The sequence below is a fragment of the Eubalaena glacialis genome, chromosome 6, assembly GCF_028564815.1.
Source record: "Eubalaena glacialis isolate mEubGla1 chromosome 6, mEubGla1.1.hap2.+ XY, whole genome shotgun sequence".
NCBI classification, from domain to species: Eukaryota; Metazoa; Chordata; class Mammalia; order Artiodactyla; family Balaenidae; genus Eubalaena; species Eubalaena glacialis.
In genome coordinates this window covers 67,359,758-67,376,346 of record NC_083721.1, presented here as the reverse complement: position 1 = coordinate 67,376,346, position 16,589 = coordinate 67,359,758, and the positions used below count along the sequence as shown (strand labels likewise).

Here is a 16,589-nt window from a genome sequence, read left to right as displayed (position 1 = left end):
TCATTTTGGATTTCCTTGTCTCCCTATGCATCCAGTTAGTCACCAAGTCTTAGACATTTAATCTCTGAAATGTCTCTAAAATTGTTCTCCTATTATCCACCTCTGTTGCCCAAGTGTAGTCCTGATCTACTTTTCATCTGAATTCTTACAGGAGCCCCCTAACTGCTCTTGTCCATTTCCAGTTCAGCTTCTACCCTCTTGCCAGCATTTTTTTCTTCAAACATAGACTTCTATTGCCTACCCAACTCCTAAGGTAAGCACTTAAGATCTTTTGTAGTCTGACCTTAATCTACAATTTCTGTTTATTCCCTTTAAATTAAGTTGTACTTCCTTTTTTTTTTTTTTAAAGCAAGGAACATGACTTTTTTTTTTTTTTAAATGGGAATTATTTATTTATTTATTTATGGCTGTGTTGGGTCTTCGTTTCTGTGCGAGGGCTTTCTCTAGTTGCGGCGAGCGGGAGCCACTCTTCATTGCGGTGCGCGGGCCTCTCACTATCGCGGCCTCTCTTGTTGCGGAGCACAGGCTCCAGACGCGCAGGCTCAGTAGTAGTGGCTCACAGGCCTAGTTGCTCCGTGGCATGTGGGATCTTCCCAGACCAGGGCTCGAACCCGTGTCCCCTGCATTGGCAGGCAGATTCTCAACCACTGCGCCACCAGGGAAGCCCTTAAGTTGTACTTTCATCATACAAGATAATGACCATTCCTAGAGCATACCATGCACTTTCATCACCCAGCCTTTCCTCATGCTCTTCCTTGTTTCATGACTCTTCTCATTTTTCACCTGATAAGCTCCTATTCATCCTTTAAGACAAACTCTTGTCCATCAAAATGTGGGCCCTGGACCACCAGCATCAGTAGCATCTGGGAACTTGTTAGAAATACAAATTCTTGGCGCCCTACAGTAGACCCTACTGAATCTGACACTTTGGAGGATGATGACCAGATCTGTACTTTAACAAGCTCTTTAGGTGATTCTTACCAATTCTAAAATTTAAGAACCACTGTTCTAAGGCACAATTCCTTTATCAATGTCCACAGCACTTTGCATATACCCATAGTCCTTGCTACATTGTTTCATAATCATATTTACCCATCCACTTATCTATTTCCTCTGCCTCATATTGAGTCCTCAAATTCAAATACAATATTTTTGTTTATTTCCTAGCACCTGCCACAGTGTCTGGCATACAGGAGACGCTTGATAAGAATTCGGAACCTTAAGCACACTCTACTCCCCTCCAGGATTCGGTCCAGTCAGAGGGCATACAAACACACAGCGCTGATAATCAGAAGGTGTCCAAGGTTTCTACTCTTAAAGGCTGACATGTGCCACACTAGCCAAAAGCACACATACTGACAAGACCAAGTGTCAGCAAGGATGCAAAGAAACTAGATCTCTCATACATTGCTGGTGGGTAAAATGGTACCACTACTCTGGAAAACAGTTTGGCAGATTTGTACAAAGTCAAACATACACTTACTGTGTAATTCAGCAATCACACTCCTGGGTATTTACCCTAGAGAAATCAAAACTTATCTTCACCAAAAAAAAAAAACTGTACACAGATGTTTATAGAAGCTTTCTTTGTAATAATCAAAACCTAGAAACAACCCAAACATCCTTCAACAGGTGAATGGATAAACAAACTGTGGTACCTCCATATAGTGGAACACTACCCAGCAATAAAAGGGAACAAGCTGTTAACACATGCAACAACGTGGATGAACCTCAAGGGCATTATGCCGAGGGAAAAAAGCCAGTCTCAAGAGGTTACATACTGTATGATTCTATTTATATGGCATTCTCAAGAGATGAATTTATAGTGATGAAGAACAGATCAGAGGTTGCCAGGGCTTATGGTTGGAGGGAAGGGTGTGACTTGGAGTGGGTAGTTGGAGGGAGGTTTTGTTTGTTCGCATAATGGAAGAGTTTAGTATCCTGATTATGGTGGTAGTTATCAATGCATTAATCTATACATGTGGTAAATTTCATAGATCTACACACACACAAAGAGTGCACGTAAAAACTGGTGAAACTCGAATAGGGTCTATAGTTTAGTTGATAGTATTGCACCAGTGTCGATTTCCTGGTTTTGATAATGTACTCTAGTTATGTAATATGTTATCTTTGGAGAAAGCTGGGCGAAGGGTACACAGAAACTCTCTGTTCTGTTTTGCAATTCCCTGTGAGTCAAATAATTTCAAAAGAAAAAGTCTTTTGAGAAAAAGAAAGCACAGGGATTTCTGGTGAAAGCTAAATTAGAAAGCGCTGCTTGACACAACTCTAAAATGGGCCCCAGGAAGGGAGATGAGTTCGTTGCCCGGTGGAGATGGGAAAGGAGGAAAGTGGAGTGGAAATTCCTGCCTTGGAGACTGTTTGGTAGAACGTGGCCCAGGCCTGTTACCTCTCTTCAGTCTGACTGTGGACTCCTGCTCGCGCGGGGAAGAGTGAGTACTGGGGTGGAGAGGGAGGTGAAAGCTTCCTCCTCAGCAGTTTCCCACATGGGGAGAGTGGGAGGAAAACCTTTCCTCAATAGGCCTAGGTGGGAAAATGGAAAGAGGGGTTAAGAGATGTTGACATCCTGGACTTCCCTGGTGGTCCAGTGGTTAAGACATTCTGCTTCCACTGCAGGGGACATGGGTTCCAACCCTGGTCGGGGAAGTTCTGCATGCCGCGCGGTGTGGCCAAAAAAAAAAAAAGTTAACATCCCTTAACAAGGTTAAAGGTGTGCCCGGTGAAAGATTAAATGGCATAAGAACTCAGGCTCTGGAATCAAACTCCACCTCAGATCCCAGCTCCATCACTTATTAGGCATGTGACTTGATCACTTTAATGAACTTTGCTAAATCCCACTTCTCTATTTAAAAATAGGAGTAATGGGACTTCGCTGGCAGTCCAGTGGTTAAGACTTTGCACTTCCACTGCAGGGAACATGGGTTCGATCCCTCGTTGGGGAACTAAGATCCCGCATGCCAGGTGACACAGCCAAAAAATAAAAATAAAAATAAGTAAAAAAAAATGTTTTTTTTGAATAGGAGTAATGATACTGTGTATCTCAGAATGCTGTGAAGATTGCATTACGTAGTATATGTAGAGCACAGCCTAGCACATATTAAATATATAATTGATGTTGCCTACTCTTTTTAATATTCTGTATAATTATCAATATTCTAAGTAGTAGAGAAAATATGTATTCATATGATTCTGACTATAATGTAATTTTTGATGATCCAGAGGTACTTCAGGGTCCTTCACTACTTCAAACATCATGAAATCAGCACTTAGTCCCTGTATGTGTACACACAGACAATTTAACTTAAAGGTACTAGTTGTTACTTTCTGTCACAGGCTTCTTATCTGCTTTTTACTTCAGGTACATTATCTCTAACCCATATAGCACTCAGGAGGATAAACATTATTTTCCCCAACTGAGATGAAGAAACCACCTCAGCGTGGTTAGACAGATCACCCATCACACACAGTTAGTCAATCTAGTCCATCTGATTTCAAAGCCACGCCTTTTCCACAACTTTATGTTACCTCAGTATTAACCTCAGTGTTAATCCATGAAAGCTGCTTAAACATACACACAGACTAACAGTTGTTCCTTTCACATCAGATTACAGGACAGAATATGCAACTCCTGTCACAGCCTAGGGCAGACACTTCCAGGCCATTGCTGGGGCCAAGACTTGGACACTAGACAATGATGGAAACCAAGAGCCCAAAGCCAGCTGTAGCAAGAATTCAGTCTAGGGTTTCAGCCAATAGGTTGAGCCAGGACTCGTAGGGAACCCTGCCAAGGTCTGAGGTCCAGGCCAGCGATCAGAATTGGAAGAGGCAGGCAGTGCCCAGCAGAAGGCACTCCAGGGGACTCAGACTTCCTCTCTGTCTCCTCTCGATGGTAAATTCCAGCTAAAGGTGAGAAGGCAGAGGTGAAAACCCTGAGCCTGGGATTTCCCTGGTGGTCCAGTGGTTAAGACTCTGCACTCCCAATGCAGGGGGCCTGGGTTCGATCCCTGGTCAGGGAACTAGATCCTGCATGTGGCAATGAAGAGCCCACATGCCGCAACTAAGACCCAGTGCAGCCAAATAAATAAACAAATAAATATTTAAAAAAAGAAAGAAAGAAAGAAAAGAAAACCCTGGGCCTGCCAGAGCTACTGCAGGATGTTAGAAACCAGGGTCAGGAAAGCCCTAGCAGAAGTTCGTTGATCAGTAGGATGGACACAGGTCCCAGGTGGCTGGGGTGGACTGGGGGGAAGTGAGAGAACACCAGAAGGAACCAGGAGTCAGGACATCTAGATTAGCTGTCCCCACGTGGTCCCTATCTGGCTGTAAAACTGCGTACAGGTCCCTTCATCTTAAAATAAGGGAATCAGGTTCACTCAGTGGTTAAAGCCATGTTCCTTAGAACCCTAAGACTCAAAGCCTGTCCTAGGCAATTTGTGGGGGGCAGAGTGGTGGGGAGCAAGCAGGTCCTGCCTTTCTAGAAGTTTCCCTTTTTCTCTTTGGAGTACCCTTCCAAGACTCATGATTTATCCAGGATAAGAGACATTTAATAGGTTTCCACCAGGTTCAGGGCTCTGTAGATGGTGCTGATAGAGACAAAGCTGAGTAAAACCCAGTCCCAACATCATGAATTCCCAGATTCTGGCCCAGTAGGGAATGATTCCAGCAGTTGTAGCTGTTTGGGATTCCACTCAGATTCCCTAAGGCCCAAAGTTCTAATACCACCAACCTGAGGATGAGAAAGAAGGGGAAGAGGGAGAGGAAACCTCCCCAAGATGGCAGGCCAGTCTTTCGTGCCTCAGAGAGATCAATTTACATGTCACCTGGTAAATGGTAATATTCTGGTTCACAGCAGACGCCCTGTGATTGGGTGTTTCACGTGGCCAGTTGTGCTCGTGCTTTATGCTCTACTTAAAATCAGGGCATCTGCTCTGTCCTTTGGGAAGTGCTACAAGTCTCCTGCTAGGAATTGCTCAAGGCCTTTCCCACAGCTGAAGGGAGAAAGGAAGTTGAAATCACTGCTTCGTAAATTACAGCACATGCCTACCCCCTAGGGTCTGAGGTTATATGACAGAAGAGGACTTTTTGTGTTTCTAGTGTTTCCCCCTCACCAGCATTTAAAAACACATTTAAAATATATTACAAGTGCGTGAGACATAGAAACTAATTTTTAAAAAATCTATGTGGAATGTGACCATAATACTCCTAATTAAAACCATACAAGCTCCTTTCTAGTAAGGGTACCCTTTGGTACCCTTTTTTCCTTCTCATCACCAGCTTATCTTGACTCTATCAGTATGCTTTTTCACCCCTGTCCTAAACTTGAGCTGGTATAATGAAGTAATTAATGGGCATTGGGTCTTATATCTAAATATTCACATTTCAGCTTTAAAAATATTTGCAAGGCTGCATTTTAAAATTGATCCTTAGGCCTGTTTATAGTCCATGAGAGCTATGCATTCTGAAATTTGTATACTGGAAATTGATATTCATAGTCACATAAAAATATCCATATTAAACATACATTCATATACATAGATTTTGTTAAATTGCTCAGTGTATACTGAGAAAATAACTGGTAATATTAAATTAAATTTTTATTCTATTTTAAAAGATGACAGAATAAGAAAATTGTCTTTGCCATGAAAACATTAGAAACCAGAGAGGTGGAGTCCTAATGAGCTGAGGACAGAAATTATATCTCATTTGCTTTCCTGTCTCCAGTTCTTCTTAATACCTTGACAAGTAGATATTTAAGAATTGTTGAATTAATGTCTGACGCAGAAAGTTTATTAAAAAGATAATAATGAATAAAACATGGAGACACGAAGATCATCTGTTAAAGGGAAATTTAGGGGCAGGATGTATACCAAGTTTTCTTTTGCACTTAATAGCTAAATATTTTGATTGATTGATTGAGACATAAATTCTAATGCATCTCTGGTAACCAGGTCAGCCTATTGTTCCTGCTTAAGTTAGAGAAGCAGAAATGCAAAGGGTCCAAGGGGGGCAAGCGGGGGATGGTGGTGGGATGAATTGGGAGACTGGGATTGACATATATACACTAATATGTATAAAATAGACAACTAATAAGAACCTGCTCTATAGCACAGGGAACGCCACTGCACAGTAGAAACTAACACAACATTGTAAAACAACTATACCCCCCCAAAAAAAAAATCTTTTGAAAAAACAAAAAAAAGAAATGCAAAGTGTGACTGGCTTATTAATAAGCCAGAGCAGGGAAAAGAAATTTGCTTCTGGAATAAGTTGAGAAGGGAAGAGCTGGAAGGGGCCCTAGATTTCATCAAGTCAAACCACTGCTAACCATTTGGCTCTTCTGCAGGCAGAATGTCCCTATTGATCTAGTTCTTCCCCAGCTTCAGTGCTATAGGCCTGAATTGACAGAATAGTTGGTAGGGACCTCGGTCTCTCCGTGTAAAACAAGGCTCTGCAAGCACTTACGGCTACAGGAAAGCAGGCAAATTTAAAGAGGCCAGCCTCACTCAGGACAAGAAGCAGGGCTGAGTGTTTTAGCTCATGACAAAACATCATTTACTGCCTGCAAGGATGTAAAGAGAAGGCACGCATTGCAGCCTAGCTGCAAGCAGCAAATCAAGATTAGCAGATTTTCTGCAGTCAGAATGGGATGCCTGTTAACCTTTGAGCAGATGTCACCTGAGACCCTGTAGCCTATGTGGTCATGAGGATGAGGTTTCATCCATCAATTGCTCAACAACAATCATATCACTGGGCCTACATGGCCCTCGACACATGATGTAAGAGACATATGCGACAAAGGCATTTCCTGGGGGGATTCTCCAAGATGAATTCAGCCAATGGAAAGGAATCTTTCAAGTGGCCTGATTTCACTGGAGACAAGTGAACACATATGCATGTGTGCCTGTGTGAGTATACACATCCCCAAGATGCTGCGCTTTCCTAGAAACAAAGAATGGGAGAGCAAAAAGCTTCACAAGCATCCCATTAGGATCCTTTCTCTCATTTATTTTTAGACTCCCTTGGCACCATGCTGAGAGAGGAAGCAGAGGAGGGGCTCACCCAGATGACGCAGCTTTTCAGTGAGGGTTTGGGGGCTGGGGATTTGCCAAGTGGTTAAAACCCTGTGTCTGTGGAAGTCCACGGCACCTAAAATATCTTGGCCCTTTGGTGTTCAGTAATGCCAGGGACTTCCCAGCCATTCTAGGAGGGACCAAGGGGGTCCTCCTAAAGCTCCTACCATTACCCAGAATGTACCCCTCTTGTCTTAGCACACATTGAACCGGCTCTTGACTCTCCCTCTGACTGTCAAGGATCTCTGCCACTTTATGGCCATTTGGCACACTTTGAGAAGGATGAGAGCCTCCTTCCTCCACCTAACAGAGGAGAGCATTGCCAGGGAAAAATGAGATTAGGGAAGACAACAAAGAAAGGAAGAAACAATGGGCCTTCCATGTCCATTAATGAATTCATTCATTCATTCATCCATCTAACAAATGGTTATGGAACACTTGCCATTTTCCAAAGCCTGTGCTAGGGGCTGAAATACAGACAAATAAGAAACAGCCTGGCTTTTGAGGGGTAGAAATTGTCTAGTGGGACAACAAAATCAATACAATTGTCATGTAATATAACACAACAATTGTATTGATGCACATATACCCTGGGGTAGTATAAGGACGTGGAGGAGGGCACCAAGCCTAGACTGAGGGCATCATCCAGACAGACACGTGCTCTTATTTCTTTGAATCCAGTGAAGTGAGTCACTCACAAAGGAAATATGAACAAATAACTCATAGAGCAAATAAAAAGATTGACTGGTAGTACAGTAAGCTTGGCTGATTGATTTTGGTGGCAACGGTCTACAAGGTTTTACAGTTTTCCCCCCCAGCAGTCAGCGGCCTGGATGTAAAAGCAGACAGTGAACTGTAATTTTTTTTTTTTATTTAACTATAGTTGATTTACAGTTTGTGTTAGTTTCCGGTGTACAGCTTCAGATTCTTCTGCATTACAGGTAATTACAAGATACTGAACACAGTTCCCTATGCTGTACAGTAAATCCTTGTTTATCTGTTTTGTATATAGTGGTGTGTATCTGTTAATCCCATACTCCTAATTTATCCCTCCCCCGCTTCCCCTTTAGTAACCATAAGTTTTCTATGTCTGTGAGTCTGTTTCTGTTTTGTAAATATGTTGATTTGTATTATTTTTCAGATTCCACATATAAGTGATATCATATGATATTTGTCTTTCTCTGTCTGAGTTACTTCACTTAGTATGATAATCTCTAGGTCCACCCACGTTGCTGCAAATGGCAATATTTCATTCTTTTTATGGCTGAGTAACATCAATGGATTGAACTTTTTTTTTTTTTTTTTTTTTTTAAACATCTTTATTGAAGTATAATTGCTTTACAATGGTGTGCTAGCTTCTGCTTTACAACAAAGTGAATCAGTTACACATATACATATGTTGCCATATCTCTTCCCTCTTGCATCTCCCTCCCTCCCACCCTCCCTATCCCACCCCTCTAGGTGGTCACAAAGCACCGAGCTGATCTCCCTGTGCTATGCGGCTGCTTCCCACTAGTTATCTATTTTACATTTGGTAGTGTATATATGTCCATGACACTCTCTCACCCTGTCACATCTCACCCCTCCCCCTCCCCATATCCTCAAGTCCATTCTCTAGTAGGTCTGTGTCTTTATTCCCATCTTGCCACTACGTTCTTCATGACCTCTTTTTTTTTTTTCCCTTAGATTCCATATATATGTGTTAGCATACTGTATTTGTTTTTCTCTTTCTGACTTACTTCACTCTGTATGACAGACTCTAACTCCATCCACCTCATTACAAACACCTCCATTTCATTTCTTTTTATGGCTGAGTAATATTCCATTGTATATATGTGCCACATCTTCTTTATCCATTCATCCGATGATGGACACCTAGGTTGCTTCCATGTCCTGGCTATTGTAAACAGAGCTGCAATGAATATTTTGGTACATGACTCTTTCTGAATTATGGTTTTCTCAGGGTATATGCCCAGTAGTGGGATTGCTGGGTCATATGGTAGTTCTATTTTTAGTTTTTTAAGGAACCTCCATACTGTTCTCCATAGTGGCTGTATCAATTTACATTCCCACCAACAGTGCCAGAGTGTTCCCTTTTCTCCACACCCTCTCCAGCATTTATTGTTTCTAGATTTTTTGATGATGGCCATTCTGACCGGTGTGAGATGATACCTCATTGTAGTTTTGATTTGCATTTCTCTAATGATTAAAGATGTTGAGCATTCTTTCATGTGTCTGTTGGCAATCTGTATCTCTTCTTTGGAGAAATGTCTATTTAGGTCTTCTGCCCATTTTTGGATTGGGTTGTTTGTTTTTTTGTTATTGAGCTGCATGAGCTGCTTGTAAATCTTGGAGATTAATCCTTTGTCCGTTGCTTCATTTGCAAATATTTTCTCCCATTCTGAGGGTTGTCTTTTGGTCTTGTTTATGGTTTCCTTTGCTGTGCAAAAGCTTTTAAGTTTCATTAGGTCCCATTTGTTTATTTGTGTTTTTATTTCCATTTCTCTAGGACCTGGGTCAAAAAGGATCTTGCTGTGACTTATGTCATACAGTGTTCTGCCTATGTTTTCCTCTAAGAGTTTGATAGTGTCTGGCCTTACACTTAGGTCTTTAATCCATTTTGAGTTTATTTTTGTGTATGGTGTTAGGGAGTGTTCTAATTTCATACTTTTACATGTACCTGTCCAATTTTCCCAGCACCACTTATTGAAGAGGCTGTCTTTTCTCCACTGTATATGCTTGCCTCCTTTATCAAAGATAAGGTGACCATATGTGCGTGGGCTTATCTCTGGGCTTTCTATCCTGTTCCATTGATCTATATTTCTGTTTTTGTGCCAGTACCAAACTGTCTTGATTACTGTAGCTTTGTAATATAGTCTGAAGTCAGGGAGCCTGATTCCTCCAGCTCCATTTTTCGTTCTCAAGATTGCTTTGGCTATTCGGGGTCTTTTGTGTTTCCATACAAATTGTGAAATTTTTTGTTCTAGTTCTGTGAAAAATGCCAGTGGTAGTTTGATAGGGATTGCATTGAATCTGTAGATTGCTTTGGGTAGCAGAGTCATTTTCACAATGTTTATTCTTCCAATCCAAGAACATGGTATATCTCTCCATCTATTTGTATCATCTTTAATTTCTTTCATCAGTGTCCTATAATTTTCTGCATACAGGTCTTTTGTCTCCTTAGGTAGGTTTATTCCTAGGTATTTTATTCTTTTTGTTGCAATGGTAAACGGGAGTGTTTTCTTAATTTCACTTTCAGATTTTTCATCATTAGTATACAGGAATGCAAGAGATTTCTGTGCATTAATTTTGTATCCTGCTACTTTACCAAATTCATTGATTAGCTCTAGTAGTTTTCTGGTAGCATCTTTTGGATTCTCTATGTATAGTATCATGTCATCTGCAAACAGTGACAGCTTTACTTCTTCTTTTCCGATTTGGATTCCTTTTATTTCTTTTTCGTCTCTGATTGCTGTGGCTAACACTTCCAAAACTATGTTGAATAATAGTGGTGAGAGTGGGCAACCTTGTCTTGTTCCTGATCTTAGTGGAAATGGTTTCAGTTTTTCACCATTGAGGACAATGTTGGCTGTGGGTTTGTCATATACGGCCTTTATTATGTTGAGGAAAGTTCCCTCTATGCCTACTTTCTGCAGGACTTTTATCATAAATGGGTGTTGAATTTTGTCGAAGGCTTTCTCTGCATCTATTGAGATGATCATATGGTTTTTCTCCTTCAATTTGTTAATATGATGTATCACGTTGATTGATTTGCGTATATTGAAGAATCCTTGCATTCCTGGAATAAACCCCACTTGATCATGGTGTATGATCCTTTTAATGTGCTGTTGGATTCTGTTTGCTAGTATTTTGTTGAGGATTTTTGCATCTATGTTCATCAGTGATATTGGCCTGTAGTTTTCTTTCTTTGTGACATCTTTGCCTGGTTTTGGTATCAGGGTGATGGTGGCCTCGTAGAATGAGTTGGGGAGTGTTCCTCCCTCTGCAATATTTTGGAAGAGTTTGAGAAGGATAGGTGTTAGCTCTTCTCTAAATGTTTGATAGAATTCGCCTGTGAAGCCATCTGGTCCTGGGCTTTTGTGTGTTGGAAGATTTTTAATCACAGTTTCAATTTCAGTGCTTGTGATTGGTCTGTTCATATTTTCTATTTCTTCCTGGTTCAGTCTCGGCAGGTTGTGCATTTCTAAGAATCTGTCCATTTCTTCCAGGTTGTCCATTTTATTAGCATAGAGTTGCTTGTAGTAATCTCTTATGATCGTTTGTATTTCTGCAGTGTCAGTGGTTACTTCTCCTTTTTCATTTCTAATTCTATTAATTTGAGTCTTCTCCTTTTTTCTCTTGATGAGTCTGGCTAATGGTTTATCAATTTTGTTTATCTTCTCAAAGAACCAGCTTTTAGTTTCATTGATTTTTGCTATTGTTTCCTTCATTTCTTTTTCATTTATTTCTGATCTGATCTTTATGATTTCTTTCCTTCTGCTAGCTTTGGGGTTTTTTTGTTCTTCTTTCTCTAATTGCTTTAGGTGCAAGGTTAGGTTGTTTATTCGAGATGTTTCCTGTTTCTTGATGTAGGCTTGTATTGCTATAAACTTCCCTCTTAGAACTGCTTTTGCTGCATCCCATAGGTTTTGGATCGTCGTGTCTCCATTGTCATTTGTTTCTAGGTATTTTTTGATTTCCCCTTTGATTTCTTCAGTGATCACTTCGTTATTAAGTAGTGTATTGTGTAGCCTCCATGTGTTTGTATTTTTTACAGATCTTTTCCTGTAATTGATATCTAGTCTCATAGCGTTGTGGTCGGAAAAGATACTTGATACGATTTCAATTTTTTTAAATTTACCAAGGCTTGATTTGTGACCCAAGATATGATCTATCCTGGAGAATGTTCCATGAGCACTTGAGAAAAATGTGTATTCTGTTGTTTTTGGGTGGAATGTCCTATAAATATCAATTAAGTCCATCTTGTTTAATGTATCATTTAAAGCTTGTGTTTCCTTATTTATTTTCATTTTGGATGATCTGTCCATTGGTGAAAGTGGGGTGTTAAAGTCCCCTACTATGATTGTGTTACTGTCGATTTCCCCTTTTATGGCTGTTAGTATTTGCCTTATGTATTGAGGTGCTCCTATGTTGGGTGCATAAATATTTACAATTGTTATACCTTCCTCTTGGATGGATCCCTTGATCATTATATAGTGTCCGTCTTTGTCTCTTGTAATTGTCTTTATTTTAAAGTCTATTTTGTCTGATATGAGAATTGCTACTCCAGCTTTCTTTTGATTTCCATTTGCATGGAATATCTTTTTCCATCCCCTCACTTTCAGTCTGTATGTGTCTCTAGGTCTGAAGTGGGTCTCTTGTAGACAGCATATATATGGGTCTTGTTTTTGTATCCATTCAGCCAGTCTGTGTCTTTTGGTGGGAGCATTTAATCCATTTACATTTAAGGTAATTATCGATATGTATGTTCCTATTCCCATTTTCTTAAATGTTTTGGGTTTGTTATTGTAGGTGTTTTCCTTCTCTTGTGTTTCTTGCCTAGAGAAGTTCCTTTAGCATTTGTTGTAAAGCTGGTTTGGTGGTGCTGAACTCTCTCAGCTTTTGCTTGTCTGTAAAGGTTTTAATTTCTCCATCAAATCTGAATGAGATCCTTGCTGGGTAGAGTAATCTTGGTTGTAGGTTTTTCTCCTTCATCACTTTAAGTATATCCTGCCACTCCCTTCTGGCTTGCAGCGTTTCTGCTGAAAGATCAGCTGTTAACCTTATGGGGATGCCCTTGTGTGTTATCTGTTGTTTTTCCCTTGCTGCTTTTAATATGTTTTCTTTATATTTAATTTTTGATAGTTTGATTAATATGTGTCTTGGTGTGTTTCTCCTTGGATTTATCCTGTATGGGACTCTCTGTGCTTCCAGGACTTGATTAACTATTTCCTTTCCCATATTAGGGAAGTTTTCAACTATAATCTCTTCAAATATTTTCTCAGTCCCTTTCTTTTTCTCTTCTTCTTCTGGGACCCCTATAATTCGAATGTTGGTGCGTTTAATGTTGTCCCAGAGGTCTCTGAGACTGTCCTCAGTTCTTTTCATTCTTTTTTCTTTATTCTGGTCTGCAGTAGTTATTTCCACCATTTTATCTTCCAGGTCACTTATCCGTTCTTCTGCCTCAGTTATTCTGCTATTGATCCCATCTAGAGTATTTTTAATTTCATTTATTGTGCTTGTCATCGTTTCTTGGTTCCTCTTTAGTTCTTCTACGTCCTTGTTAAATGTTTCTTGCATTTTGTCTATTCTATTTCCAAGACTTTGGATCATCCTTACTATCATTATTCTGAATTCTTTTTCAGGTAGACTACCTATTTCCTCTTCATTTGTTAGGTCTGGTGTGTTTTGACCCTGCTCCTTCATCTGCTGTGTGTTTTTCTGTCTTCTCATTTTGCTTATCTTACTGTGTTTGGGGTCTCCTTTTCACAGGCTGCAGGTTCGTAGTTCCCGTTGTTTTTGGTATCTGTCGCCAGTGGCTAAGGTTGGTTCAGTGGGTTGTGTAGGTTTCCTGGTGGAGGGAACTAGTGCCTGTGTTCTGGTGGATGAGGCTGGATGTTGTCTTTCTGGTGGGTTCGTCCACGTCTGGTGGTGTGTTTTGGGGTGTCTGTGGCCTTATTATGATTTTAGGCAGCCTCTCTGTTAATGGATGGGGCTGTGTTCCTCTCTTGCTAGTTGTTTGGCATAGGGTGTCCAGCACTGTAGCTTGCTGGTCGTTGAGTGAAGCTGGGTCTTGATGTTGAGATGGAGATCTGTGAGAGATTTTCGCTGTTTAGTATTACGTGGAGCTGGGAGGTCTCTTGTGGACCAGTGTCCTGAAGTTGGCTCTCCCACCTCAGAGGCACAGCCCTGATGCCTGGCTGGAGCACCAAGAGCCTTTCATCCACACGGCTCAGAATAAAAGGGAGAAAAAATGGAAAGAAAGAAAAAAAGAGGATAAAATAAAATAAAATAAAGCAATTATAATAAAAAATAAGAAAAAAAATTATTAAGAGTAAATTTATTAAGAAAGAAAATTTTTTTTTAATTTTTAAAAATAGATTTATTAATTTTTTATACTAAAAATAAGAAAAAAATTATTTAGAAAAAATTTATTAAGAAAAAAAATTTTTTAATTTTTTAAAATAAAAAATGGGAAAAAACTTATTAAAAATTTTTTTAAAAATAGAAAATAAGGAAAAAATTATTAAGAAAACATTTATTAGGGAAAAAAAAATTTTTTAGGCCAAAAAAAAAAAACAAAAAAAAAAAACCAAAAAAAACGGACGGACCTAACCCTAGGACTAACGGTGAGAGCAAAGCTATACAGACAAAATCTCACCCAGAAGCATACACATCTACACTCACAAAAAAAAGGAAAAGGGGAAAAGTTAATATATCCTGCTCCCAAAGTCCATCTCCTAAATTTGGGATGATTCATTGTCTATTCAGGTATTCAACAGATGCAGGCACATCAAGTTGTTTGTGGAGCTTTAATCCGCTGCTTCTGAGGCTGCTGGGAGAGATTTCCCTTTCTCTTCTTTGTTCGTACAGCTCCCGGGGTTCAGCTTTGGATTTGGACCCGCCTCTGCATGTAGGTCCCCTGAGGGCGTCTGTTCCCCGCCCAGACAGAACGGGGTTAAAGGAGCAGCTGATTCGGGGGCTCTGGCTCAGTCAGGCCGGGGGGAGGGAGCGGTACGGAGGAGGCGGGGCGAGCCTGCGGCGGTAGAGGCGTCGTGACGTTGCAGCAGCCTGAGGCGCGCCGTGCGCTCTCCCGGGGAAGTTGTCCCAGGATTACGGGAGCCTGGCCGTGGCGGGCTGCACAGGCTCCCGGGAGGGGCGGTGTGGAGAATGACCTGTGCTCGCCCACAGGCTGTTTGGTGGCGGCAGCAGCAGCCTCAGCGTCTCATGCCCGTCTCTGGGGTCCGCGCTGATAGCCGCGGCTCGCGCCCGTCTCTGGAGTTCGTTTAAGTGGCGCTCTGAATCCCCTCTCCTTGCACGCCGCGAAACAAAGAGGCAAGAAAAAGTCTCCTGCCTCTTCGGCAGCTGCAGACTTTTTCTCGTGCACCCTCCCGGCTAGTTGTGGTGCGCTAGACCCTTCAGGCTGTGTTCACGCAGCCAACCCCAGTCCTCTCCCTGGGATCCGACCGAAGCCCGCGCCTCAGCTCCCAGCCCCCGCCCGCCCCGGCGGGTGAGCAGACAAGCCTCTCGGGCTGGTGAGTGCTGCTCGGCGCTGAGCCTCTGTGCGGGAATCTCTCCGTTTTTCCCTCTGCGTCCCTGTTGCTGTGGGATCCGCGCTGATAGCCGCGGCTCGCGCCCGTCTCTGGAGCTCGTTTAGGCGGCGCTCTGAATCCCCTCTCCTTGCGCGCCGCGAAACAAAGAGGCAAGAAAAATTCTCTTGCCTCTTTGGCAGCCGCAGTCTTTTTCCCGGACTCCCTCCCGGCCAGCACCGAAGCCCGAGCCCCAGCTCCCAGGCCCCGCCCGCCCCGGCGGCTGAGCAGACAAGCCTCTCGGGCTGGTGAGTGCTGGTCGGCACCGCTCCTCTGTGCGGGAATCTCCGCTTTGCCCTCCGCACCAATGTGGCTGCGCTCTCCTCCGTGGCTCCGAAGCTTCCCCCCTCTGCTACCCGCAGTCTCTGCCCACGAAGGGGCTTCCTAGTGTGTGGAAACCTTTCCTCCTTCACAGCTCCCTCCCACTGGTGCAGGTCCCGTCCCTATTCTTTTGTCTCTGTTATTTCTTTTTTCTTTTGCCCTACCCAAGTACGTGGGGATTTTCTTGCCTTTTGGGAGGTCTGACGTCTTCTGCCAGCGTTCAGTGGGTGTTCTGTAGGAGCAGTTCCACGTGTAGATATATTTCTCATGTATCTGTGGGGAGGAAGGTGATCTCCGCGTCTTACTCTTCCGCCATCTTGCCCCCTATCTGGATTGAACTTTTGATGCGAGTTTTGTCGAGCAAGTGCAGCAAAAGGGCCTGTTTGGAAAGGGAATTGGGTGTTGTTGAGAGAACAGTTCAGATAACCAACTGAGTAGAGGAAGGAAGAGAGACCGTGAGAAAGCTAAAGAACCAAGGAACTGGAGGTCTGGAAGTTGTCAGTGGGCAAGTGTATTAGATGTAAGCCTATGAGAGTAGAGGGCTGAGGATAGGAGACTCATTCATTCATTCATCAAGTATTTATTGGGTGATTTTTAAAATTAATTTTTATTGGAGTATAGTTGCTTTACAATGTTGTGTTAGTTTCTGCTGTACAGCAAAATTTACCGAGTGATTTTAATATGTGAGGTAGTGTTATAGTGCTGGGAGTACATCATGAACAATTCTAATTGGCAGGAGAAGACAGTAAACAACAAGAATAATAAATATGTAAATTATGTAACATGTTAGAAGGTAATAAGTACTATGGTGGGATGGGGATGGAGAGAATAGTGTGGGGTAATAAGGATTTAGTATGTAGTGGAAGAGTGT

The 16,589-nt window shown here is 41.9% G+C and overlaps 1 protein-coding gene and 1 non-coding gene across 2 annotated transcripts in view; both read left to right on the top strand.

The window, feature by feature from the left end:
- Positions 1–16,589, top strand: part of GPR156 (G protein-coupled receptor 156) — a 96,664-nt gene that overhangs the window by 47,682 nt on the left and 32,393 nt on the right. The gene's annotated exons all lie outside the window — the stretch shown is intronic.
- TRNAG-CCC (transfer RNA glycine (anticodon CCC)) lies at positions 3,962–4,034 on the top strand. Its single transcript has one exon. It is a non-coding gene; the product is annotated as a tRNA-Gly (tRNA).